This window comes from Bufo gargarizans, chromosome 4, assembly GCF_014858855.1.
Source record: "Bufo gargarizans isolate SCDJY-AF-19 chromosome 4, ASM1485885v1, whole genome shotgun sequence".
Classification (NCBI taxonomy): domain Eukaryota; kingdom Metazoa; phylum Chordata; class Amphibia; order Anura; family Bufonidae; genus Bufo; species Bufo gargarizans.
In genome coordinates, this window is record NC_058083.1 from 386,244,371 (window position 1) to 386,262,626 (window position 18,256).

Here is an 18,256-nt window from a genome sequence, read left to right on the forward strand (position 1 = left end):
TGGGTTCTTGGTGCCATCTCCTCGGACCTCAATTGGATCAAGGAGACCACCTGGGAGGAGTAGGCTGTCCATGGTCTAGACATGCAAATGAGGCCACTAAAAAGCCTGCAAGAGCTAGAGAAGAACATTCTGTTTTTCAACCTGAACAAGGAAGCCCCAGCAAGCTGGAGCATGCAAAAATTGCCAAAAAACTCAGTTTTGCTCCTCTCCACGGAAATCTTTAGTAAAAGGCGAAAGATTTATACGTTCTGAAGAGAAACCAGAGTATACATCGGGCAAGGGCTTCCTGGGTTCTTGGTGCCATCTCCTCGGACCTCAATTGGATCAAGGAGACCACCTGGAGGAGTAGGCTGTCCATGTTCTAGACATGCAAATGAGGCCACTAAAAAGCCTGCAAGAGCTAGAGAAGAACATTCTGTTTTTCAACCTGAACAAGGAAGCCCCAGCAAGCTGGAGCATGCAAAAATTGCCAAAAAACTCAGTTTTGCTCCTCTCCACGGAAATCTTTAGTAAAAGGCGAAAGATTTATACGTTCTGAAGAGAAACCAGAGTATACATCGGGCAAGGGCTTCCTGGGTTCTTGGTGCCATCTCCTCGGACCTCAATTGGATCAAGGAGACCACCTGGGAGGAGTAGGCTGTCCATGTTCTAGACATGCAAATGAGGCCACTAAAAAGCCTGCAAGAGCTAGAGAAGAACATTCTGTTTTTCAACCTGAACAAGGAAGCCCCAGCAAGCTGGAGCATGCAAAAATTGCCAAAAAACTCAGTTTTGCTCCTCTCCACGGAAATCTTTAGTAAAAGGCGAAAGATTTTTACGTTCTGAAGAGAAACCAGAGTATACATCGGGCAAGGGCTTCCTGGGTTCTTGGTGCTATGTTCTAGACATGCAAATGAGGCCACTAAAAATCCTGCAAGAGCCAGAGACAAACATTCTGTTTTTCAACCTTAACAAGGAAGCCCCAGCAAGCTGGAGCATGCAAAAATTGCCAAAAAACTCAGTTTTGCTCCTCTCCACGGAAATCTTTAGTAAAAGGCGAAAGATTTATACGTTCTGAAGAGAAACCAGAGTATACATCGGGCAAGGGCTTCCTGGGTTCTTGGTGCCATCTCCTCGGACCTCAATTGGATCAAGGAGACCACCTGGGAGGAGTAGGCTGTCCATGGTCTAGACATGCAAATGAGGCCACTAAAAAGCCTGCAAGAGCTAGAGAAGAACATTCTGTTTTTCAACCTGAACAAGGAAGCCCCAGCAAGCTGGAGCATGCAAAAATTGCCAAAAAACTCAGTTTTGCTCCTCTCCACGGAAATCTTTAGTAAAAGGCGAAAGATTTATACGTTCTGAAGAGAAACCAGAGTATACATCGGGCAAGGGCTTCCTGGGTTCTTGGTGCTATGTTCTAGACATGCAAATGAGGCCACTAAAAATCCTGCAAGAGCCAGAGACAAACATTCTGTTTTTCAACCTTAACAAGGAAGCCCCAGCAAGCTGGAGCATGCAAAAATTGCCAAAAAACTCAGTTTTGCTCCTCTCCACGGAAATCTTTAGTAAAAGGCGAAAGATTTATACGTTCTGAAGAGAAACCAGAGTATACATCGGGCAAGGGCTTCCTGGGTTCTTGGTGCCATCTCCTCGGACCTCAATTGGATCAAGGAGACCACCTGGGAGGAGTAGGCTGTCCATGGTCTAGACATGCAAATGAGGCCACTAAAAATCCTGCAAGAGCTAGAGAAGAACATTCTGTTTTTCAACCTGAACAAGGAAGCCCCAGCAAGCTGGAGCATGCAAAAATTGCCAAAAAACTCAGTTTTGCTCCTCTCCACGGAAATCTTTAGTAAAAGGCGAAAGATTTATACGTTCTGAAGAGAAACCAGAGTATACATCGGGCAAGGGCTTCCTGGGTTCTTGGTGCCATCTCCTCGGACCTCAATTGGATCAAGGAGACCACCTGGGAGGAGTAGGCTGTCCATGGTCTAGACATGCAAATGAGGCCACTAAAAAGCCTGCAAGAGCTAGAGAAGAACATTCTGTTTTTCAACCTGAACAAGGAAGCCCCAGCAAGCTGGAGCATGCAAAAATTGCCAAAAAACTCAGTTTTGCTCCTCTCCACGGAAATCTTTAGTAAAAGGCGAAAGATTTATACGTTCTGAAGAGAAACCAGAGTATACATCGGGCAAGGGCTTCCTGGGTTCTTGGTGCCATCTCCTCGGACCTCAATTGGATCAAGGAGACCACCTGGAGGAGTAGGCTGTCCATGTTCTAGACATGCAAATGAGGCCACTAAAAAGCCTGCAAGAGCTAGAGAAGAACATTCTGTTTTTCAACCTGAACAAGGAAGCCCCAGCAAGCTGGAGCATGCAAAAATTGCCAAAAAACTCAGTTTTGCTCCTCTCCACGGAAATCTTTAGTAAAAGGCGAAAGATTTATACGTTCTGAAGAGAAACCAGAGTATACATCGGGCAAGGGCTTCCTGGGTTCTTGGTGCCATCTCCTCGGACCTCAATTGGATCAAGGAGACCACCTGGGAGGAGTAGGCTGTCCATGTTCTAGACATGCAAATGAGGCCACTAAAAAGCCTGCAAGAGCTAGAGAAGAACATTCTGTTTTTCAACCTGAACAAGGAAGCCCCAGCAAGCTGGAGCATGCAAAAATTGCCAAAAACTCAGTTTTGCTCCTCTCCACGGAAATCTTTAGTAAAAGGCGAAAGATTTATACGTTCTGAAGAGAAACCAGAGTATACATCGGGCAAGGGCTTCCTGGGTTCTTGGTGCCATCTCCTCGGACCTCAATTGGATCAAGGAGACCACCTGGGAGGAGTAGGCTGTCCATGGTCTAGACATGCAAATGAGGCCACTAAAAAGCCTGCAAGAGCTAGAGAAGAACATTCTGTTTTTCAACCTGAACAAGGAAGCCCCAGCAAGCTGGAGCATGCAAAAATTGCCAAAAAACTCAGTTTTGCTCCTCTCCACGGAAATCTTTAGTAAAAGGCGAAAGATTTATACGTTCTGAAGAGAAACCAGAGTATACATCGGGCAAGGGCTTCCTGGGTTCTTGGTGCCATCTCCTCGGACCTCAATTGGATCAAGGAGACCACCTGGAAGGAGTAGGCTGTCCATGTTCTAGACATGCAAATGAGGCCACTAAAAATCCTGCAAGAGCTAGAGAAGAACATTCTGTTTTTCAACCTGAACAAGGAAGCCCCAGCAAGCTGGAGCATGCAAAAATTGCCAAAAAACTCAGTTTTGCTCCTCTCCACGGAAATCTTTAGTAAAAGGCGAAAGATTTATACGTTCTGAAGAGAAACCAGAGTATACATCGGGCAAGGGCTTCCTGGGTTCTTGGTGCCATCTCCTCGGACCTCAATTGGATCAAGGAGACCACCTGGGAGGAGTAGGCTGTCCATGGTCTAGACATGCAAATGAGGCCACTAAAAATCCTGCAAGAGCTAGAGAAGAACATTCTGTTTTTCAACCTGAACAAGGAAGCCCCAGCAAGCTGGAGCATGCAAAAATTGCCAAAAAACTCAGTTTTGCTCCTCTCCACGGAAATCTTTAGTAAAAGGCGAAAGATTTATACGTTCTGAAGAGAAACCAGAGTATACATCGGGCAAGGGCTTCCTGGGTTCTTGGTGCTATGTTCTAGACATGCAAATGAGGCCACTAAAAATCCTGCAAGAGCCAGAGACAAACATTCTGTTTTTCAACCTTAACAAGGAAGCCCCAGCAAGCTGGAGCATGCAAAAATTGCCAAAAAACTCAGTTTTGCTCCTCTCCACGGAAATCTTTAGTAAAAGGCGAAAGATTTATACGTTCTGAAGAGAAACCAGAGTATACATCGGGCAAGGGCTTCCTGGGTTCTTGGTGCCATCTCCTCGGACCTCAATTGGATCAAGGAGACCACCTGGGAGGAGTAGGCTGTCCATGGTCTAGACATGCAAATGAGGCCACTAAAAAGCCTGCAAGAGCTAGAGAAGAACATTCTGTTTTTCAACCTGAACAAGGAAGCCCCAGCAAGCTGGAGCATGCAAAAATTGCCAAAAAACTCAGTTTTGCTCCTCTCCACGGAAATCTTTAGTAAAAGGCGAAAGATTTATACGTTCTGAAGAGAAACCAGAGTATACATCGGGCAAGGGCTTCCTGGGTTCTTGGTGCCATCTCCTCGGACCTCAATTGGATCAAGGAGACCACCTGGGAGGAGTAGGCTGTCCATGGTCTAGACATGCAAATGAGGCCACTAAAAATCCTGCAAGAGCTAGAGAAGAACATTCTGTTTTTCAACCTGAACAAGGAAGCCCCAGCAAGCTGGAGCATGCAAAAATTGCCAAAAAACTCAGTTTTGCTCCTCTCCACGGAAATCTTTAGTAAAAGGCGAAAGATTTATACGTTCTGAAGAGAAACCAGAGTATACATCGGGCAAGGGCTTCCTGGGTTCTTGGTGCCATCTCCTCGGACCTCAATTGGATCAAGGAGACCACCTGGGAGGAGTAGGCTGTCCATGGTCTAGACATGCAAATGAGGCCACTAAAAAGCCTGCAAGAGCTAGAGAAGAACATTCTGTTTTTCAACCTGAACAAGGAAGCCCCAGCAAGCTGGAGCATGCAAAAATTGCCAAAAAACTCAGTTTTGCTCCTCTCCACGGAAATCTTTAGTAAAAGGCGAAAGATTTATACGTTCTGAAGAGAAACCAGAGTATACATCGGGCAAGGGCTTCCTGGGTTCTTGGTGCCATCTCCTCGGACCTCAATTGGATCAAGGAGACCACCTGGGAGGAGTAGGCTGTCCATGTTCTAGACATGCAAATGAGGCCACTAAAAAGCCTGCAAGAGCTAGAGAAGAACATTCTGTTTTTCAACCTTAACAAGGAAGCCCCAGCAAGCTGGAGCATGCAAAAATTGCCAAAAAACTCAGTTTTGCTCCTCTCCACGGAAATCTTTAGTAAAAGGCGAAAGATTTATACGTTCTGAAGAGAAACCAGAGTATACATCGGGCAAGGGCTTCCTGGGTTCTTGGTGCCATCTCCTCGGACCTCAATTGGATCAAGGAGACCACCTGGGAGGAGTAGGCTGTCCATGGTCTAGACATGCAAATGAGGCCACTAAAAATCCTGCAAGAGCTAGAGAAGAACATTCTGTTTTTCAACCTGAACAAGGAAGCCCCAGCAAGCTGGAGCATGCAAAAATTGCCAAAAAACTCAGTTTTGCTCCTCTCCACGGAAATCTTTAGTAAAAGGCGAAAGATTTATACGTTCTGAAGAGAAACCAGAGTATACATCGGGCAAGGGCTTCCTGGGTTCTTGGTGCCATCTCCTCGGACCTCAATTGGATCAAGGAGACCACCTGGGAGGAGTAGGCTGTCCATGGTCTAGACATGCAAATGAGGCCACTAAAAATCCTGCAAGAGCTAGAGAAGAACATTCTGTTTTTCAACCTGAACAAGGAAGCCCCAGCAAGCTGGAGCATGCAAAAATTGCCAAAAAACTCAGTTTTGCTCCTCTCCACGGAAATCTTTAGTAAAAGGCGAAAGATTTATACGTTCTGAAGAGAAACCAGAGTATACATCGGGCAAGGGCTTCCTGGGTTCTTGGTGCCATCTCCTCGGACCTCAATTGGATCAAGGAGACCACCTGGGAGGAGTAGGCTGTCCATGGTCTAGACATGCAAATGAGGCCACTAAAAAGCCTGCAAGAGCTAGAGAAGAACATTCTGTTTTTCAACCTGAACAAGGAAGCCCCAGCAAGCTGGAGCATGCAAAAATTGCCAAAAAACTCAGTTTTGCTCCTCTCCACGGAAATCTTTAGTAAAAGGCGAAAGATTTATACGTTCTGAAGAGAAACCAGAGTATACATCGGGCAAGGGCTTCCTGGGTTCTTGGTGCCATCTCCTCGGACCTCAATTGGATCAAGGAGACCACCTGGGAGGAGTAGGCTGTCCATGGTCTAGACATGCAAATGAGGCCACTAAAAAGCCTGCAAGAGCTAGAGAAGAACATTCTGTTTTTCAACCTGAACAAGGAAGCCCCAGCAAGCTGGAGCATGCAAAAATTGCCAAAAAACTCAGTTTTGCTCCTCTCCACGGAAATCTTTAGTAAAAGGCGAAAGATTTATACGTTCTGAAGAGAAACCAGAGTATACATCGGGCAAGGGCTTCCTGGGTTCTTGGTGCCATCTCCTCGGACCTCAATTGGATCAAGGAGACCACCTGGGAGGAGTAGGCTGTCCATGTTCTAGACATGCAAATGAGGCCACTAAAAAGCCTGCAAGAGATAGAGAAGAACATTCTGTTTTTCAACCTGAACAAGGAAGCCCCAGCAAGCTGGAGCATGCAAAAATTGCCAAAAAACTCAGTTTTGCTCCTCTCCACGGAAATCTTTAGTAAAAGGCGAAAGATTTATACGTTCTGAAGAGAAACCAGAGTATACATCGGGCAAGGGCTTCCTGGGTTCTTGGTGCCATCTCCTCGGACCTCAATTGGATCAAGGAGACCACCTGGAGGAGTAGGCTGTCCATGGTCTAGACATGCAAATGAGGCCACTAAAAATCCTGCAAGAGCTAGAGAAGAACATTCTGTTTTTCAACCTGAACAAGGAAGCCCCAGCAAGCTGGAGCATGCAAAAATTGCCAAAAAACTCAGTTTTGCTCCTCTCCACGGAAATCTTTAGTAAAAGGCGAAAGATTTATACGTTCTGAAGAGAAACCAGAGTATACATCGGGCAAGGGCTTCCTGGGTTCTTGGTGCCATCTCCTCGGACCTCAATTGGATCAAGGAGACCACCTGGGAGGAGTAGGCTGTCCATGGTCTAGACATGCAAATGAGGCCACTAAAAATCCTGCAAGAGCTAGAGAAGAACATTCTGTTTTTCAACCTGAACAAGGAAGCCCCAGCAAGCTGGAGCATGCAAAAATTGCCAAAAAACTCAGTTTTGCTCCTCTCCACGGAAATCTTTAGTAAAAGGCGAAAGATTTATACGTTCTGAAGAGAAACCAGAGTATACATCGGGCAAGGGCTTCCTGGGTTCTTGGTGCTATGTTCTAGACATGCAAATGAGGCCACTAAAAATCCTGCAAGAGCCAGAGACAAACATTCTGTTTTTCAACCTTAACAAGGAAGCCCCAGCAAGCTGGAGCATGCAAAAATTGCCAAAAAACTCAGTTTTGCTCCTCTCCACGGAAATCTTTAGTAAAAGGCGAAAGATTTATACGTTCTGAAGAGAAACCAGAGTATACATCGGGCAAGGGCTTCCTGGGTTCTTGGTGCCATCTCCTCGGACCTCAATTGGATCAAGGAGACCACCTGGGAGGAGTAGGCTGTCCATGGTCTAGACATGCAAATGAGGCCACTAAAAATCCTGCAAGAGCTAGAGAAGAACATTCTGTTTTTCAACCTGAACAAGGAAGCCCCAGCAAGCTGGAGCATGCAAAAATTGCCAAAAAACTCAGTTTTGCTCCTCTCCACGGAAATCTTTAGTAAAAGGCGAAAGATTTATACGTTCTGAAGAGAAACCAGAGTATACATCGGGCAAGGGCTTCCTGGGTTCTTGGTGCCATCTCCTCGGACCTCAATTGGATCAAGGAGACCACCTGGGAGGAGTAGGCTGTCCATGTTCTAGACATGCAAATGAGGCCACTAAAAAGCCTGCAAGAGCTAGAGAAGAACATTCTGTTTTTCAACCTGAACAAGGAAGCCCCAGCAAGCTGGAGCATGCAAAAATTGCCAAAAAACTCAGTTTTGCTCCTCTCCACGGAAATCTTTAGTAAAAGGCGAAAGATTTATACGTTCTGAAGAGAAACCAGAGTATACATCGGGCAAGGGCTTCCTGGGTTCTTGGTGCCATCTCCTCGGACCTCAATTGGATCAAGGAGACCACCTGGGAGGAGTAGGCTGTCCATGGTCTAGACATGCAAATGAGGCCACTAAAAATCCTGCAAGAGCTAGAGAAGAACATTCTGTTTTTCAACCTGAACAAGGAAGCCCCAGCAAGCTGGAGCATGCAAAAATTGCCAAAAAACTCAGTTTTGCTCCTCTCCACGGAAATCTTTAGTAAAAGGCGAAAGATTTATACGTTCTGAAGAGAAACCAGAGTATACATCGGGCAAGGGCTTCCTGGGTTCTTGGTGCCATCTCCTCGGACCTCAATTGGATCAAGGAGACCACCTGGGAGGAGTAGGCTGTCCATGGTCTAGACATGCAAATGAGGCCACTAAAAAGCCTGCAAGAGCTAGAGAAGAACATTCTGTTTTTCAACCTGAACAAGGAAGCCCCAGCAAGCTGGAGCATGCAAAAATTGCCAAAAAACTCAGTTTTGCTCCTCTCCACGGAAATCTTTAGTAAAAGGCGAAAGATTTATACGTTCTGAAGAGAAACCAGAGTATACATCGGGCAAGGGCTTCCTGGGTTCTTGGTGCCATCTCCTCGGACCTCAATTGGATCAAGGAGACCACCTGGGAGGAGTAGGCTGTCCATGGTCTAGACATGCAAATGAGGCCACTAAAAATCCTGCAAGAGCTAGAGAAGAACATTCTGTTTTTCAACCTGAACAAGGAAGCCCCAGCAAGCTGGAGCATGCAAAAATTGCCAAAAAACTCAGTTTTGCTCCTCTCCACGGAAATCTTTAGTAAAAGGCGAAAGATTTATACGTTCTGAAGAGAAACCAGAGTATACATCGGGCAAGGGCTTCCTGGGTTCTTGGTGCCATCTCCTCGGACCTCAATTGGATCAAGGAGACCACCTGGGAGGAGTAGGCTGTCCATGTTCTAGACATGCAAATGAGGCCACTAAAAAGCCTGCAAGAGCTAGAGAAGAACATTCTGTTTTTCAACCTGAACAAGGAAGCCCCAGCAAGCTGGAGCATGCAAAAATTGCCAAAAAACTCAGTTTTGCTCCTCTCCACGGAAATCTTTAGTAAAAGGCGAAAGATTTATACGTTCTGAAGAGAAACCAGAGTATACATCGGGCAAGGGCTTCCTGGGTTCTTGGTGCCATCTCCTCGGACCTCAATTGGATCAAGGAGACCACCTGGGAGGAGTAGGCTGTCCATGGTCTAGACATGCAAATGAGGCCACTAAAAATCCTGCAAGAGCTAGAGAAGAACATTCTGTTTTTCAACCTGAACAAGGAAGCCCCAGCAAGCTGGAGCATGCAAAAATTGCCAAAAAACTCAGTTTTGCTCCTCTCCACGGAAATCTTTAGTAAAAGGCGAAAGATTTATACGTTCTGAAGAGAAACCAGAGTATACATCGGGCAAGGGCTTCCTGGGTTCTTGGTGCCATCTCCTCGGACCTCAATTGGATCAAGGAGACCACCTGGGAGGAGTAGGCTGTCCATGTTCTAGACATGCAAATGAGGCCACTAAAAAGCCTGCAAGAGCTAGAGAAGAACATTCTGTTTTTCAACCTGAACAAGGAAGCCCCAGCAAGCTGGAGCATGCAAAAATTGCCAAAAAACTCAGTTTTGCTCCTCTCCACGGAAATCTTTAGTAAAAGGCGAAAGATTTATACGTTCTGAAGAGAAACCAGAGTATACATCGGGCAAGGGCTTCCTGGGTTCTTGGTGCCATCTCCTCGGACCTCAATTGGCATCAAGGAACCACCTGGGAGGAGTAGGCTGTCCATGTTCTAGACATGCAAATGAGGCCACTAAAAAGCCTGCAAGAGCTAGAGAAGAACATTCTGTTTTTCAACCTGAACAAGGAAGCCCCAGCAAGCTGGAGCATGCAAAAATTGCCAAAAAACTCAGTTTTGCTCCTCTCCACGGAAATCTTTAGTAAAAGGCGAAAGATTTATACGTTCTGAAGAGAAACCAGAGTATACATCGGGCAAGGGCTTCCTGGGTTCTTGGTGCTATGTTCTAGACATGCAAATGAGGCCACTAAAAATCCTGCAAGAGCCAGAGACAAACATTCTGTTTTTCAACCTTAACAAGGAAGCCCCAGCAAGCTGGAGCATGCAAAAATTGCCAAAAAACTCAGTTTTGCTCCTCTCCACGGAAATCTTTAGTAAAAGGCGAAAGATTTATACGTTCTGAAGAGAAACCAGAGTATACATCGGGCAAGGGCTTCCTGGGTTCTTGGTGCCATCTCCTCGGACCTCAATTGGATCAAGGAGACCACCTGGGAGGAGTAGGCTGTCCATGTTCTAGACATGCAAATGAGGCCACTAAAAATCCTGCAAGAGCTAGAGAAGAACATTCTGTTTTTCAACCTGAACAAGGAAGCCCCAGCAAGCTGGAGCATGCAAAAATTGCCAAAAAACTCAGTTTTGCTCCTCTCCACGGAAATCTTTAGTAAAAGGCGAAAGATTTATACGTTCTGAAGAGAAACCAGAGTATACATCGGGCAAGGGCTTCCTGGGTTCTTGGTGCCATCTCCTCGGACCTCAATTGGATCAAGGAGACCACCTGGGAGGAGTAGGCTGTCCATGGTCTAGACATGCAAATGAGGCCACTAAAAATCCTGCAAGAGCTAGAGAAGAACATTCTGTTTTTCAACCTGAACAAGGAAGCCCCAGCAAGCTGGAGCATGCAAAAATTGCCAAAAAACTCAGTTTTGCTCCTCTCCACGGAAATCTTTAGTAAAAGGCGAAAGATTTATACGTTCTGAAGAGAAACCAGAGTATACATCGGGCAAGGGCTTCCTGGGTTCTTGGTGCCATCTCCTCGGACCTCAATTGGATCAAGGAGACCACCTGGGAGGAGTAGGCTGTCCATGGTCTAGACATGCAAATGAGGCCACTAAAAAGCCTGCAAGAGCTAGAGAAGAACATTCTGTTTTTCAACCTGAACAAGGAAGCCCCAGCAAGCTGGAGCATGCAAAAATTGCCAAAAAACTCAGTTTTGCTCCTCTCCACGGAAATCTTTAGTAAAAGGCGAAAGATTTATACGTTCTGAAGAGAAACCAGAGTATACATCGGGCAAGGGCTTCCTGGGTTCTTGGTGCCATCTCCTCGGACCTCAATTGGATCAAGGAGACCACCTGGGAGGAGTAGGCTGTCCATGGTCTAGACATGCAAATGAGGCCACTAAAAATCCTGCAAGAGCTAGAGAAGAACATTCTGTTTTTCAACCTGAACAAGGAAGCCCCAGCAAGCTGGAGCATGCAAAAATTGCCAAAAAACTCAGTTTTGCTCCTCTCCACGGAAATCTTTAGTAAAAGGCGAAAGATTTATACGTTCTGAAGAGAAACCAGAGTATACATCGGGCAAGGGCTTCCTGGGTTCTTGGTGCCATCTCCTCGGACCTCAATTGGATCAAGGAGACCACCTGGGAGGAGTAGGCTGTCCATGGTCTAGACATGCAAATGAGGCCACTAAAAATCCTGCAAGAGCTAGAGAAGAACATTCTGTTTTTCAACCTGAACAAGGAAGCCCCAGCAAGCTGGAGCATGCAAAAATTGCCAAAAACTCAGTTTTGCTCCTCTCCACGGAAATCTTTAGTAAAAGGCGAAAGATTTATACGTTCTGAAGAGAAACCAGAGTATACATCGGGCAAGGGCTTCCTGGGTTCTTGGTGCCATCTCCTCGGACCTCAATTGGATCAAGGAGACCACCTGGGAGGAGTAGGCTGTCCATGGTCTAGACATGCAAATGAGGCCACTAAAAAGCCTGCAAGAGCTAGAGAAGAACATTCTGTTTTTCAACCTGAACAAGGAAGCCCCAGCAAGCTGGAGCATGCAAAAATTGCCAAAAAACTCAGTTTTGCTCCTCTCCACGGAAATCTTTAGTAAAAGGCGAAAGATTTATACGTTCTGAAGAGAAACCAGAGTATACATCGGGCAAGGGCTTCCTGGGTTCTTGGTGCCATCTCCTCGGACCTCAATTGGATCAAGGAGACCACCTGGGAGGAGTAGGCTGTCCATGGTCTAGACATGCAAATGAGGCCACTAAAAATCCTGCAAGAGCTAGAGAAGAACATTCTGTTTTTCAACCTGAACAAGGAAGCCCCAGCAAGCTGGAGCATGCAAAAATTGCCAAAAAACTCAGTTTTGCTCCTCTCCACGGAAATCTTTAGTAAAAGGCGAAAGATTTATACGTTCTGAAGAGAAACCAGAGTATACATCGGGCAAGGGCTTCCTGGGTTCTTGGTGCCATCTCCTCGGACCTCAATTGGCATCAAGGAGACCACCTGGGAGGAGTAGGCTGTCCATGTTCTAGACATGCAAATGAGGCCACTAAAAAGCCTGCAAGAGCTAGAGAAGAACATTCTGTTTTTCAACCTGAACAAGGAAGCCCCAGCAAGCTGGAGCATGCAAAAATTGCCAAAAAACTCAGTTTTGCTCCTCTCCACGGAAATCTTTAGTAAAAGGCGAAAGATTTATACGTTCTGAAGAGAAACCAGAGTATACATCGGGCAAGGGCTTCCTGGGTTCTTGGTGCTATGTTCTAGACATGCAAATGAGGCCACTAAAAATCCTGCAAGAGCCAGAGACAAACATTCTGTTTTTCAACCTTAACAAGGAAGCCCCAGCAAGCTGGAGCATGCAAAAATTGCCAAAAAACTCAGTTTTGCTCCTCTCCACGGAAATCTTTAGTAAAAGGCGAAAGATTTATACGTTCTGAAGAGAAACCAGAGTATACATCGGGCAAGGGCTTCCTGGGTTCTTGGTGCCATCTCCTCGGACCTCAATTGGATCAAGGAGACCACCTGGGAGGAGTAGGCTGTCCATGTTCTAGACATGCAAATGAGGCCACTAAAAATCCTGCAAGAGCTAGAGAAGAACATTCTGTTTTTCAACCTGAACAAGGAAGCCCCAGCAAGCTGGAGCATGCAAAAATTGCCAAAAAACTCAGTTTTGCTCCTCTCCACGGAAATCTTTAGTAAAAGGCGAAAGATTTATACGTTCTGAAGAGAAACCAGAGTATACATCGGGCAAGGGCTTCCTGGGTTCTTGGTGCCATCTCCTCGGACCTCAATTGGATCAAGGAGACCACCTGGGAGGAGTAGGCTGTCCATGGTCTAGACATGCAAATGAGGCCACTAAAAAGCCTGCAAGAGCTAGAGAAGAACATTCTGTTTTTCAACCTGAACAAGGAAGCCCCAGCAAGCTGGAGCATGCAAAAATTGCCAAAAAACTCAGTTTTGCTCCTCTCCACGGAAATCTTTAGTAAAAGGCGAAAGATTTATACGTTCTGAAGAGAAACCAGAGTATACATCGGGCAAGGGCTTCCTGGGTTCTTGGTGCCATCTCCTCGGACCTCAATTGGATCAAGGAGACCACCTGGGAGGAGTAGGCTGTCCATGGTCTAGACATGCAAATGAGGCCACTAAAAAGCCTGCAAGAGCTAGAGAAGAACATTCTGTTTTTCAACCTGAACAAGGAAGCCCCAGCAAGCTGGAGCATGCAAAAATTGCCAAAAAACTCAGTTTTGCTCCTCTCCACGGAAATCTTTAGTAAAAGGCGAAAGATTTATACGTTCTGAAGAGAAACCAGAGTATACATCGGGCAAGGGCTTCCTGGGTTCTTGGTGCCATCTCCTCGGACCTCAATTGGATCAAGGAGACCACCTGGGAGGAGTAGGCTGTCCATGGTCTAGACATGCAAATGAGGCCACTAAAAATCCTGCAAGAGCTAGAGAAGAACATTCTGTTTTTCAACCTGAACAAGGAAGCCCCAGCAAGCTGGAGCATGCAAAAATTGCCAAAAAACTCAGTTTTGCTCCTCTCCACGGAAATCTTTAGTAAAAGGCGAAAGATTTATACGTTCTGAAGAGAAACCAGAGTATACATCGGGCAAGGGCTTCCTGGGTTCTTGGTGCCATCTCCTCGGACCTCAATTGGATCAAGGAGACCACCTGGGAGGAGTAGGCTGTCCATGGTCTAGACATGCAAATGAGGCCACTAAAAAGCCTGCAAGAGCTAGAGAAGAACATTCTGTTTTTCAACCTGAACAAGGAAGCCCCAGCAAGCTGGAGCATGCAAAAATTGCCAAAAAACTCAGTTTTGCTCCTCTCCACGGAAATCTTTAGTAAAAGGCGAAAGATTTATACGTTCTGAAGAGAAACCAGAGTATACATCGGGCAAGGGCTTCCTGGGTTCTTGGTGCCATCTCCTCGGACCTCAATTGGATCAAGGAGACCACCTGGGAGGAGTAGGCTGTCCATGGTCTAGACATGCAAATGAGGCCACTAAAAAGCCTGCAAGAGCTAGAGAAGAACATTCTGTTTTTCAACCTGAACAAGGAAGCCCCAGCAAGCTGGAGCATGCAAAAATTGCCAAAAAACTCAGTTTTGCTCCTCTCCACGGAAATCTTTAGTAAAAGGCGAAAGATTTATACGTTCTGAAGAGAAACCAGAGTATACATCGGGCAAGGGCTTCCTGGGTTCTTGGTGCCATCTCCTCGGACCTCAATTGGATCAAGGAGACCACCTGGGAGGAGTAGGCTGTCCATGTTCTAGACATGCAAATGAGGCCACTAAAAAGCCTGCAAGAGCTAGAGAAGAACATTCTGTTTTTCAACCTGAACAAGGAAGCCCCAGCAAGCTGGAGCATGCAAAAATTGCCAAAAAACTCAGTTTTGCTCCTCTCCACGGAAATCTTTAGTAAAAGGCGAAAGATTTATACGTTCTGAAGAGAAACCAGAGTATACATCGGGCAAGGGCTTCCTGGGTTCTTGGTGCCATCTCCTCGGACCTCAATTGGATCAAGGAGACCACCTGGAGGAGTAGGCTGTCCATGGTCTAGACATGCAAATGAGGCCACTAAAAAGCCTGCAAGAGCTAGAGAAGAACATTCTGTTTTTCAACCTGAACAAGGAAGCCCCAGCAAGCTGGAGCATGCAAAAATTGCCAAAAAACTCAGTTTTGCTCCTCTCCACGGAAATCTTTAGTAAAAGGCGAAAGATTTATACGTTCTGAAGAGAAACCAGAGTATACATCGGGCAAGGGCTTCCTGGGTTCTTGGTGCCATCTCCTCGGACCTCAATTGGATCAAGGAGACCACCTGGGAGGAGTAGGCTGTCCATGGTCTAGACATGCAAATGAGGCCACTAAAAATCCTGCAAGAGCTAGAGAAGAACATTCTGTTTTTCAACCTGAACAAGGAAGCCCCAGCAAGCTGGAGCATGCAAAAATTGCCAAAAAACTCAGTTTTGCTCCTCTCCACGGAAATCTTTAGTAAAAGGCGAAAGATTTATACGTTCTGAAGAGAAACCAGAGTATACATCGGGCAAGGGCTTCCTGGGTTCTTGGTGCCATCTCCTCGGACCTCAATTGGATCAAGGAGACCACCTGGGAGGAGTAGGCTGTCCATGGTCTAGACATGCAAATGAGGCCACTAAAAAGCCTGCAAGAGCTAGAGAAGAACATTCTGTTTTTCAACCTGAACAAGGAAGCCCCAGCAAGCTGGAGCATGCAAAAATTGCCAAAAACTCAGTTTTGCTCCTCTCCACGGAAATCTTTAGTAAAAGGCGAAAGATTTATACGTTCTGAAGAGAAACCAGAGTATACATCGGGCAAGGGCTTCCTGGGTTCTTGGTGCCATCTCCTCGGACCTCAATTGGATCAAGGAGACCACCTGGGAGGAGTAGGCTGTCCATGGTCTAGACATGCAAATGAGGCCACTAAAAAGCCTGCAAGAGCTAGAGAAGAACATTCTGTTTTTCAACCTGAACAAGGAAGCCCCAGCAAGCTGGAGCATGCAAAAATTGCCAAAAAACTCAGTTTTGCTCCTCTCCACGGAAATCTTTAGTAAAAGGCGAAAGATTTATACGTTCTGAAGAGAAACCAGAGTATACATCGGGCAAGGGCTTCCTGGGTTCTTGGTATCATCTCCTCGGACCTCAATTGGCACAAGGAAACCACCTGGGAGGAGTAGGCTGTCCATGTTCTAGACATGCAAATGAGGCCACTAAAAAGCCTGCAAGAGCTAGAGAAGAACATTCTGTTTTTCAACCTGAACAAGGAAGCCCCAGCAAGCTGGAGCATGCAAAAATTGCCAAAAAACTCAGTTTTGCTCCTCTCCACGGAAATCTTTAGTAAAAGGCGAAAGATTTATACGTTCTGAAGAGAAACCAGAGTATACATCGGGCAAGGGCTTCCTGGGTTCTTGGTGCTATGTTCTAGACATGCAAATGAGGCCACTAAAAATCCTGCAAGAGCCAGAGACAAACATTCTGTTTTTCAACCTTAACAAGGAAGCCCCAGCAAGCTGGAGCATGCAAAAATTGCCAAAAAACTCAGTTTTGCTCCTCTCCACGGAAATCTTTAGTAAAAGGCGAAAGATTTATACGTTCTGAAGAGAAACCAGAGTATACATCGGGCAAGGGCTTCCTGGGTTCTTGGTGCCATCTCCTCGGACCTCAATTGGATCAAGGAGACCACCTGGGAGGAGTAGGCTGTCCATGGTCTAGACATGCAAATGAGGCCACTAAAAAGCCTGCAAGAGCTAGAGAAGAACATTCTGTTTTTCAACCTGAACAAGGAAGCCCCAGCAAGCTGGAGCATGCAAAAATTGCCAAAAAACTCAGTTTTGCTCCTCTCCACGGAAATCTTTAGTAAAAGGCGAAAGATTTATACGTTCTGAAGAGAAACCAGAGTATACATCGGGCAAGGGCTTCCTGGGTTCTTGGTGCCATCTCCTCGGACCTCAATTGGATCAAGGAGACCACCTGGGAGGAGTAGGCTGTCCATGGTCTAGACATGCAAATGAGGCCACTAAAAAGCCTGCAAGAGCTAGAGAAGAACATTCTGTTTTTCAACCTGAACAAGGAAGCCCCAGCAAGCTGGAGCATGCAAAAATTGCCAAAAAACTCAGTTTTGCTCCTCTCCACGGAAATCTTTAGTAAAAGGCGAAAGATTTATACGTTCTGAAGAGAAACCAGAGTATACATCGGGCAAGGGCTTCCTGGGTTCTTGGTGCCATCTCCTCGGACCTCAATTGGATCAAGGAGACCACCTGGGAGGAGTAGGCTGTCCATGTTCTAGACATGCAAATGAGGCCACTAAAAAGCCTGCAAGAGCTAGAGAAGAACATTCTGTTTTTCAACCTGAACAAGGAAGCCCCAGCAAGCTGGAGCATGCAAAAATTGCCAAAAAACTCAGTTTTGCTCCTCTCCACGGAAATCTTTAGTAAAAGGCGAAAGATTTATACGTTCTGAAGAGAAACCAGAGTATACATCGGGCAAGGGCTTCCTGGGTTCTTGGTGCCATCTCCTCGGACCTCAATTGGATCAAGGAGACCACCTGGGAGGAGTAGGCTGTCCATGGTCTAGACATGCAAATGAGGCCACTAAAAATCCTGCAAGAGCTAGAGAAGAACATTCTGTTTTTCAACCTGAACAAGGAAGCCCCAGCAAGCTGGAGCATGCAAAAATTGCCAAAAAACTCAGTTTTGCTCCTCTCCACGGAAATCTTTAGTAAAAGGCGAAAGATTTATACGTTCTGAAGAGAAACCAGAGTATACATCGGGCAAGGGCTTCCTGGGTTCTTGGTGCCATCTCCTCGGACCTCAATTGGATCAAGGAGACCACCTGGGAGGAGTAGGCTGTCCATGGTCTAGACATGCAAATGAGGCCACTAAAAAGCCTGCAAGAGCTAGAGAAGAACATTCTGTTTTTCAACCTGAACAAGGAAGCCCCAGCAAGCTGGAGCATGCAAAAATTGCCAAAAAACTCAGTTTTGCTCCTCTCCACGGAAATCTTTAGTAAAAGGCGAAAGATTTATACGTTCTGAAGAGAAACCAGAGTATACATCGGGCAAGGGCTTCCTGGGTTCTTGGTGCCATCTCCTCGGACCTCAATTGGATCAAGGAGACCACCTGGGAGGAGTAGGCTGTCCATGGTCTAGACATGCAAATGAGGCCACTAAAAAGCCTGCAAGAGCTAGAGAAGAACATTCTGTTTTTCAACCTGAACAAGGAAGCCCCAGCAAGCTGGAGCATGCAAAAATTGCCAAAAACTCAGTTTTGCTCCTCTCCACGGAAATCTTTAGTAAAAGGCGAAAGATTTATACGTTCTGAAGAGAAACCAGAGTATACATCGGGCAAGGGCTTCCTGGGTTCTTGGTGCCATCTCCTCGGACCTCAATTGGATCAAGGAGACCACCTGGGAGGAGTAGGCTGTCCATGGTCTAGACATGCAAATGAGGCCACTAAAAATCCTGCAAGAGCTAGAGAAGAACATTCTGTTTTTCAACCTGAACAAGGAAGCCCCAGCAAGCTGGAGCATGCAAAAATTGCCAAAAAACTCAGTTTTGCTCCTCTCCACGGAAATCTTTAGTAAAAGGCGAAAGATTTATACGTTCTGAAGAGAAACCAGAGTATACATCGGGCAAG

At 46.1% G+C, this 18,256-nt stretch overlaps 65 non-coding genes across 65 annotated transcripts; all 65 read right to left on the reverse strand.

The window, feature by feature from the left end:
- Positions 1 to 152: 152 nt before the first annotated feature.
- LOC122937119 lies at positions 153 to 268 on the reverse strand. The gene has a single exon (XR_006389536.1). It is a non-coding gene; the product is annotated as a U5 spliceosomal RNA (small nuclear RNA).
- A 170-nt stretch (positions 269 to 438) lies between these two features.
- Positions 439 to 554, reverse strand: LOC122937120. Its single transcript, XR_006389537.1, has one exon. It is a non-coding gene; the product is annotated as a U5 spliceosomal RNA (small nuclear RNA).
- A 171-nt stretch (positions 555 to 725) lies between these two features.
- On the reverse strand, positions 726 to 841 carry LOC122936518. Its single transcript, XR_006389041.1, has one exon. It is a non-coding gene; the product is annotated as a U5 spliceosomal RNA (small nuclear RNA).
- A 116-nt stretch (positions 842 to 957) lies between these two features.
- Positions 958 to 1,073, reverse strand: LOC122937121. Its single transcript, XR_006389538.1, has one exon. It is a non-coding gene; the product is annotated as a U5 spliceosomal RNA (small nuclear RNA).
- Positions 1,074 to 1,244: 171 nt separating this feature from the next.
- LOC122937122 lies at positions 1,245 to 1,360 on the reverse strand. The gene has a single exon (XR_006389539.1). It is a non-coding gene; the product is annotated as a U5 spliceosomal RNA (small nuclear RNA).
- Positions 1,361 to 1,476: 116 nt separating this feature from the next.
- On the reverse strand, positions 1,477 to 1,592 carry LOC122937124. The gene has a single exon (XR_006389540.1). It is a non-coding gene; the product is annotated as a U5 spliceosomal RNA (small nuclear RNA).
- Positions 1,593 to 1,763: 171 nt separating this feature from the next.
- LOC122937125 lies at positions 1,764 to 1,879 on the reverse strand. Its single transcript, XR_006389541.1, has one exon. It is a non-coding gene; the product is annotated as a U5 spliceosomal RNA (small nuclear RNA).
- A 171-nt stretch (positions 1,880 to 2,050) lies between these two features.
- On the reverse strand, positions 2,051 to 2,166 carry LOC122937126. Its single transcript, XR_006389542.1, has one exon. It is a non-coding gene; the product is annotated as a U5 spliceosomal RNA (small nuclear RNA).
- Positions 2,167 to 2,336: 170 nt separating this feature from the next.
- LOC122937127 lies at positions 2,337 to 2,452 on the reverse strand. Its single transcript, XR_006389543.1, has one exon. It is a non-coding gene; the product is annotated as a U5 spliceosomal RNA (small nuclear RNA).
- Positions 2,453 to 2,623: 171 nt separating this feature from the next.
- Positions 2,624 to 2,738, reverse strand: LOC122936547. The gene has a single exon (XR_006389069.1). It is a non-coding gene; the product is annotated as a U5 spliceosomal RNA (small nuclear RNA).
- Positions 2,739 to 2,909: 171 nt separating this feature from the next.
- LOC122937128 lies at positions 2,910 to 3,025 on the reverse strand. Its single transcript, XR_006389544.1, has one exon. It is a non-coding gene; the product is annotated as a U5 spliceosomal RNA (small nuclear RNA).
- A 171-nt stretch (positions 3,026 to 3,196) lies between these two features.
- LOC122937129 lies at positions 3,197 to 3,312 on the reverse strand. The gene has a single exon (XR_006389545.1). It is a non-coding gene; the product is annotated as a U5 spliceosomal RNA (small nuclear RNA).
- Positions 3,313 to 3,483: 171 nt separating this feature from the next.
- On the reverse strand, positions 3,484 to 3,599 carry LOC122937130. Its single transcript, XR_006389546.1, has one exon. It is a non-coding gene; the product is annotated as a U5 spliceosomal RNA (small nuclear RNA).
- A 116-nt stretch (positions 3,600 to 3,715) lies between these two features.
- LOC122937131 lies at positions 3,716 to 3,831 on the reverse strand. Its single transcript, XR_006389547.1, has one exon. It is a non-coding gene; the product is annotated as a U5 spliceosomal RNA (small nuclear RNA).
- Positions 3,832 to 4,002: 171 nt separating this feature from the next.
- Positions 4,003 to 4,118, reverse strand: LOC122937132. Its single transcript, XR_006389548.1, has one exon. It is a non-coding gene; the product is annotated as a U5 spliceosomal RNA (small nuclear RNA).
- A 171-nt stretch (positions 4,119 to 4,289) lies between these two features.
- Positions 4,290 to 4,405, reverse strand: LOC122937133. Its single transcript, XR_006389549.1, has one exon. It is a non-coding gene; the product is annotated as a U5 spliceosomal RNA (small nuclear RNA).
- A 171-nt stretch (positions 4,406 to 4,576) lies between these two features.
- LOC122937134 lies at positions 4,577 to 4,692 on the reverse strand. The gene has a single exon (XR_006389550.1). It is a non-coding gene; the product is annotated as a U5 spliceosomal RNA (small nuclear RNA).
- Positions 4,693 to 4,863: 171 nt separating this feature from the next.
- Positions 4,864 to 4,979, reverse strand: LOC122937135. Its single transcript, XR_006389551.1, has one exon. It is a non-coding gene; the product is annotated as a U5 spliceosomal RNA (small nuclear RNA).
- A 171-nt stretch (positions 4,980 to 5,150) lies between these two features.
- LOC122937136 lies at positions 5,151 to 5,266 on the reverse strand. The gene has a single exon (XR_006389552.1). It is a non-coding gene; the product is annotated as a U5 spliceosomal RNA (small nuclear RNA).
- Positions 5,267 to 5,437: 171 nt separating this feature from the next.
- Positions 5,438 to 5,553, reverse strand: LOC122937138. Its single transcript, XR_006389554.1, has one exon. It is a non-coding gene; the product is annotated as a U5 spliceosomal RNA (small nuclear RNA).
- Positions 5,554 to 5,724: 171 nt separating this feature from the next.
- Positions 5,725 to 5,840, reverse strand: LOC122937140. The gene has a single exon (XR_006389555.1). It is a non-coding gene; the product is annotated as a U5 spliceosomal RNA (small nuclear RNA).
- A 171-nt stretch (positions 5,841 to 6,011) lies between these two features.
- On the reverse strand, positions 6,012 to 6,127 carry LOC122937141. Its single transcript, XR_006389556.1, has one exon. It is a non-coding gene; the product is annotated as a U5 spliceosomal RNA (small nuclear RNA).
- A 171-nt stretch (positions 6,128 to 6,298) lies between these two features.
- On the reverse strand, positions 6,299 to 6,414 carry LOC122937142. Its single transcript, XR_006389557.1, has one exon. It is a non-coding gene; the product is annotated as a U5 spliceosomal RNA (small nuclear RNA).
- A 170-nt stretch (positions 6,415 to 6,584) lies between these two features.
- Positions 6,585 to 6,700, reverse strand: LOC122937143. Its single transcript, XR_006389558.1, has one exon. It is a non-coding gene; the product is annotated as a U5 spliceosomal RNA (small nuclear RNA).
- A 171-nt stretch (positions 6,701 to 6,871) lies between these two features.
- LOC122937144 lies at positions 6,872 to 6,987 on the reverse strand. The gene has a single exon (XR_006389559.1). It is a non-coding gene; the product is annotated as a U5 spliceosomal RNA (small nuclear RNA).
- Positions 6,988 to 7,103: 116 nt separating this feature from the next.
- LOC122937145 lies at positions 7,104 to 7,219 on the reverse strand. The gene has a single exon (XR_006389560.1). It is a non-coding gene; the product is annotated as a U5 spliceosomal RNA (small nuclear RNA).
- A 171-nt stretch (positions 7,220 to 7,390) lies between these two features.
- Positions 7,391 to 7,506, reverse strand: LOC122937146. The gene has a single exon (XR_006389561.1). It is a non-coding gene; the product is annotated as a U5 spliceosomal RNA (small nuclear RNA).
- A 171-nt stretch (positions 7,507 to 7,677) lies between these two features.
- On the reverse strand, positions 7,678 to 7,793 carry LOC122937147. The gene has a single exon (XR_006389562.1). It is a non-coding gene; the product is annotated as a U5 spliceosomal RNA (small nuclear RNA).
- Positions 7,794 to 7,964: 171 nt separating this feature from the next.
- Positions 7,965 to 8,080, reverse strand: LOC122937148. The gene has a single exon (XR_006389563.1). It is a non-coding gene; the product is annotated as a U5 spliceosomal RNA (small nuclear RNA).
- Positions 8,081 to 8,251: 171 nt separating this feature from the next.
- Positions 8,252 to 8,367, reverse strand: LOC122937150. The gene has a single exon (XR_006389565.1). It is a non-coding gene; the product is annotated as a U5 spliceosomal RNA (small nuclear RNA).
- A 171-nt stretch (positions 8,368 to 8,538) lies between these two features.
- Positions 8,539 to 8,654, reverse strand: LOC122937151. The gene has a single exon (XR_006389566.1). It is a non-coding gene; the product is annotated as a U5 spliceosomal RNA (small nuclear RNA).
- A 171-nt stretch (positions 8,655 to 8,825) lies between these two features.
- LOC122937152 lies at positions 8,826 to 8,941 on the reverse strand. The gene has a single exon (XR_006389567.1). It is a non-coding gene; the product is annotated as a U5 spliceosomal RNA (small nuclear RNA).
- A 171-nt stretch (positions 8,942 to 9,112) lies between these two features.
- Positions 9,113 to 9,228, reverse strand: LOC122937153. Its single transcript, XR_006389568.1, has one exon. It is a non-coding gene; the product is annotated as a U5 spliceosomal RNA (small nuclear RNA).
- Positions 9,229 to 9,399: 171 nt separating this feature from the next.
- LOC122937154 lies at positions 9,400 to 9,515 on the reverse strand. Its single transcript, XR_006389569.1, has one exon. It is a non-coding gene; the product is annotated as a U5 spliceosomal RNA (small nuclear RNA).
- A 171-nt stretch (positions 9,516 to 9,686) lies between these two features.
- On the reverse strand, positions 9,687 to 9,802 carry LOC122937155. The gene has a single exon (XR_006389570.1). It is a non-coding gene; the product is annotated as a U5 spliceosomal RNA (small nuclear RNA).
- Positions 9,803 to 9,918: 116 nt separating this feature from the next.
- LOC122937156 lies at positions 9,919 to 10,034 on the reverse strand. The gene has a single exon (XR_006389571.1). It is a non-coding gene; the product is annotated as a U5 spliceosomal RNA (small nuclear RNA).
- A 171-nt stretch (positions 10,035 to 10,205) lies between these two features.
- On the reverse strand, positions 10,206 to 10,321 carry LOC122937157. The gene has a single exon (XR_006389572.1). It is a non-coding gene; the product is annotated as a U5 spliceosomal RNA (small nuclear RNA).
- Positions 10,322 to 10,492: 171 nt separating this feature from the next.
- On the reverse strand, positions 10,493 to 10,608 carry LOC122937158. Its single transcript, XR_006389573.1, has one exon. It is a non-coding gene; the product is annotated as a U5 spliceosomal RNA (small nuclear RNA).
- Positions 10,609 to 10,779: 171 nt separating this feature from the next.
- On the reverse strand, positions 10,780 to 10,895 carry LOC122937159. Its single transcript, XR_006389574.1, has one exon. It is a non-coding gene; the product is annotated as a U5 spliceosomal RNA (small nuclear RNA).
- A 171-nt stretch (positions 10,896 to 11,066) lies between these two features.
- On the reverse strand, positions 11,067 to 11,182 carry LOC122937161. Its single transcript, XR_006389576.1, has one exon. It is a non-coding gene; the product is annotated as a U5 spliceosomal RNA (small nuclear RNA).
- A 171-nt stretch (positions 11,183 to 11,353) lies between these two features.
- On the reverse strand, positions 11,354 to 11,468 carry LOC122936548. Its single transcript, XR_006389070.1, has one exon. It is a non-coding gene; the product is annotated as a U5 spliceosomal RNA (small nuclear RNA).
- A 171-nt stretch (positions 11,469 to 11,639) lies between these two features.
- LOC122937162 lies at positions 11,640 to 11,755 on the reverse strand. The gene has a single exon (XR_006389577.1). It is a non-coding gene; the product is annotated as a U5 spliceosomal RNA (small nuclear RNA).
- A 171-nt stretch (positions 11,756 to 11,926) lies between these two features.
- Positions 11,927 to 12,042, reverse strand: LOC122937163. Its single transcript, XR_006389578.1, has one exon. It is a non-coding gene; the product is annotated as a U5 spliceosomal RNA (small nuclear RNA).
- Positions 12,043 to 12,214: 172 nt separating this feature from the next.
- LOC122937164 lies at positions 12,215 to 12,330 on the reverse strand. The gene has a single exon (XR_006389579.1). It is a non-coding gene; the product is annotated as a U5 spliceosomal RNA (small nuclear RNA).
- Positions 12,331 to 12,446: 116 nt separating this feature from the next.
- LOC122937165 lies at positions 12,447 to 12,562 on the reverse strand. Its single transcript, XR_006389580.1, has one exon. It is a non-coding gene; the product is annotated as a U5 spliceosomal RNA (small nuclear RNA).
- Positions 12,563 to 12,733: 171 nt separating this feature from the next.
- Positions 12,734 to 12,849, reverse strand: LOC122937166. The gene has a single exon (XR_006389581.1). It is a non-coding gene; the product is annotated as a U5 spliceosomal RNA (small nuclear RNA).
- A 171-nt stretch (positions 12,850 to 13,020) lies between these two features.
- LOC122937167 lies at positions 13,021 to 13,136 on the reverse strand. The gene has a single exon (XR_006389582.1). It is a non-coding gene; the product is annotated as a U5 spliceosomal RNA (small nuclear RNA).
- A 171-nt stretch (positions 13,137 to 13,307) lies between these two features.
- Positions 13,308 to 13,423, reverse strand: LOC122937168. Its single transcript, XR_006389583.1, has one exon. It is a non-coding gene; the product is annotated as a U5 spliceosomal RNA (small nuclear RNA).
- A 171-nt stretch (positions 13,424 to 13,594) lies between these two features.
- LOC122937169 lies at positions 13,595 to 13,710 on the reverse strand. Its single transcript, XR_006389584.1, has one exon. It is a non-coding gene; the product is annotated as a U5 spliceosomal RNA (small nuclear RNA).
- Positions 13,711 to 13,881: 171 nt separating this feature from the next.
- On the reverse strand, positions 13,882 to 13,997 carry LOC122937170. The gene has a single exon (XR_006389585.1). It is a non-coding gene; the product is annotated as a U5 spliceosomal RNA (small nuclear RNA).
- A 171-nt stretch (positions 13,998 to 14,168) lies between these two features.
- Positions 14,169 to 14,284, reverse strand: LOC122937172. The gene has a single exon (XR_006389587.1). It is a non-coding gene; the product is annotated as a U5 spliceosomal RNA (small nuclear RNA).
- A 171-nt stretch (positions 14,285 to 14,455) lies between these two features.
- On the reverse strand, positions 14,456 to 14,571 carry LOC122937173. The gene has a single exon (XR_006389588.1). It is a non-coding gene; the product is annotated as a U5 spliceosomal RNA (small nuclear RNA).
- A 170-nt stretch (positions 14,572 to 14,741) lies between these two features.
- LOC122937174 lies at positions 14,742 to 14,857 on the reverse strand. Its single transcript, XR_006389589.1, has one exon. It is a non-coding gene; the product is annotated as a U5 spliceosomal RNA (small nuclear RNA).
- A 171-nt stretch (positions 14,858 to 15,028) lies between these two features.
- On the reverse strand, positions 15,029 to 15,144 carry LOC122937175. The gene has a single exon (XR_006389590.1). It is a non-coding gene; the product is annotated as a U5 spliceosomal RNA (small nuclear RNA).
- A 171-nt stretch (positions 15,145 to 15,315) lies between these two features.
- Positions 15,316 to 15,430, reverse strand: LOC122936549. Its single transcript, XR_006389071.1, has one exon. It is a non-coding gene; the product is annotated as a U5 spliceosomal RNA (small nuclear RNA).
- A 171-nt stretch (positions 15,431 to 15,601) lies between these two features.
- On the reverse strand, positions 15,602 to 15,717 carry LOC122937176. Its single transcript, XR_006389591.1, has one exon. It is a non-coding gene; the product is annotated as a U5 spliceosomal RNA (small nuclear RNA).
- A 171-nt stretch (positions 15,718 to 15,888) lies between these two features.
- Positions 15,889 to 16,004, reverse strand: LOC122937177. Its single transcript, XR_006389592.1, has one exon. It is a non-coding gene; the product is annotated as a U5 spliceosomal RNA (small nuclear RNA).
- A 116-nt stretch (positions 16,005 to 16,120) lies between these two features.
- Positions 16,121 to 16,236, reverse strand: LOC122937178. The gene has a single exon (XR_006389593.1). It is a non-coding gene; the product is annotated as a U5 spliceosomal RNA (small nuclear RNA).
- Positions 16,237 to 16,407: 171 nt separating this feature from the next.
- LOC122937179 lies at positions 16,408 to 16,523 on the reverse strand. Its single transcript, XR_006389594.1, has one exon. It is a non-coding gene; the product is annotated as a U5 spliceosomal RNA (small nuclear RNA).
- Positions 16,524 to 16,694: 171 nt separating this feature from the next.
- On the reverse strand, positions 16,695 to 16,810 carry LOC122937181. The gene has a single exon (XR_006389595.1). It is a non-coding gene; the product is annotated as a U5 spliceosomal RNA (small nuclear RNA).
- Positions 16,811 to 16,981: 171 nt separating this feature from the next.
- LOC122937182 lies at positions 16,982 to 17,097 on the reverse strand. The gene has a single exon (XR_006389596.1). It is a non-coding gene; the product is annotated as a U5 spliceosomal RNA (small nuclear RNA).
- A 171-nt stretch (positions 17,098 to 17,268) lies between these two features.
- Positions 17,269 to 17,384, reverse strand: LOC122937184. The gene has a single exon (XR_006389598.1). It is a non-coding gene; the product is annotated as a U5 spliceosomal RNA (small nuclear RNA).
- Positions 17,385 to 17,555: 171 nt separating this feature from the next.
- Positions 17,556 to 17,671, reverse strand: LOC122937185. Its single transcript, XR_006389599.1, has one exon. It is a non-coding gene; the product is annotated as a U5 spliceosomal RNA (small nuclear RNA).
- A 171-nt stretch (positions 17,672 to 17,842) lies between these two features.
- On the reverse strand, positions 17,843 to 17,957 carry LOC122936550. Its single transcript, XR_006389072.1, has one exon. It is a non-coding gene; the product is annotated as a U5 spliceosomal RNA (small nuclear RNA).
- A 171-nt stretch (positions 17,958 to 18,128) lies between these two features.
- LOC122937186 lies at positions 18,129 to 18,244 on the reverse strand. Its single transcript, XR_006389600.1, has one exon. It is a non-coding gene; the product is annotated as a U5 spliceosomal RNA (small nuclear RNA).
- Positions 18,245 to 18,256: the final 12 nt, after the last annotated feature.